An 862-nucleotide genomic window follows, 5' to 3' on the forward strand; every position below is an offset into this window, starting at 1 on the left:
CCTTGCCTTTGTAAACCAGTATATGTTTGCCTTAACATGACACATCATTCTTACACTAATTAAATTTAAGCGACAACCTGAAATACCTGAGCCTACAACCACAACCGTGTCGGCCAAACAGACAGGTGAGGTAAAAATGGAACAGGCAGCAAACGCAGGATGCCATTCCCAACAGTCAAGTGTTGACGGACTTCAGTCTTAATTATAAAACCCACTACCACGGCGTGTATTCCAACTCGGCAACCCCAGAGGACAGAGTGGAACTCCTCCTTCCAAGACAATCCATTTTTAGCGGGCAGCCAGCTTCCTCTTTCTCCACACCGACTGGAACCGCCCGTTCTTCGGTCGGCAGCCCAAAGCTTAACCCATCGCGCCACCAGGGCTCCCAGGGGCGGGCTAGGATGTTGAAAACCAGTGTGGCTCCGGGATAAGCTTGCGTTGGTGAGGGTATGGCGAAGACAAAGTGCTGGAGCTAGGGGGCAAAGACCTTCAAGCAGGAAGCAGGGTTGCTGTGTTCTGGTGCATCAAACATGGATTCCGTCCCCTGAGAATTTCCTTACAACTCACTACTCGCCTTCTCCCAGCTGAAAGGGGACAGAGCACTAGGACTTCACAAATGTGGGGCGCTTTACCGTGTTCTAAGACATCTTCGTAGGTGACCTCACTTACTCCTCGCATGCCCCTCTTTTTCTTAAAAAACAAAAGGTACACAGGTGCGGAGATGGGATAATGGGTACGAAAGGCTCACAGCCACACTGTTACGGGCTCCCTGGAGGCACAGCCCTTGAGGATCCCCAAGTTCAGCGCCCTTTACGTTTCGGGGGAGTCGGGAGGGCTCGTCCACGCAAGCCTGCGGCTGAGT

At 52.2% G+C, this 862-nt stretch overlaps 1 protein-coding gene across 1 annotated transcript in view; it reads right to left on the bottom strand.

Annotated features, from left to right (window-relative positions):
* BLOC1S5 (biogenesis of lysosomal organelles complex 1 subunit 5) overlaps nt 1-862 on the bottom strand; it is a 72,899-nt gene that overhangs the window by 71,648 nt on the left and 389 nt on the right. The window lies entirely within an intron of this gene.

Source organism: Echinops telfairi, unplaced genomic scaffold, assembly GCF_000313985.2.
Source record: "Echinops telfairi isolate 266 unplaced genomic scaffold, ASM31398v2 ScPeMD7_655;HRSCAF=1070, whole genome shotgun sequence".
Lineage (NCBI taxonomy): Eukaryota > Metazoa > Chordata > Mammalia > Afrosoricida > Tenrecidae > Echinops > Echinops telfairi.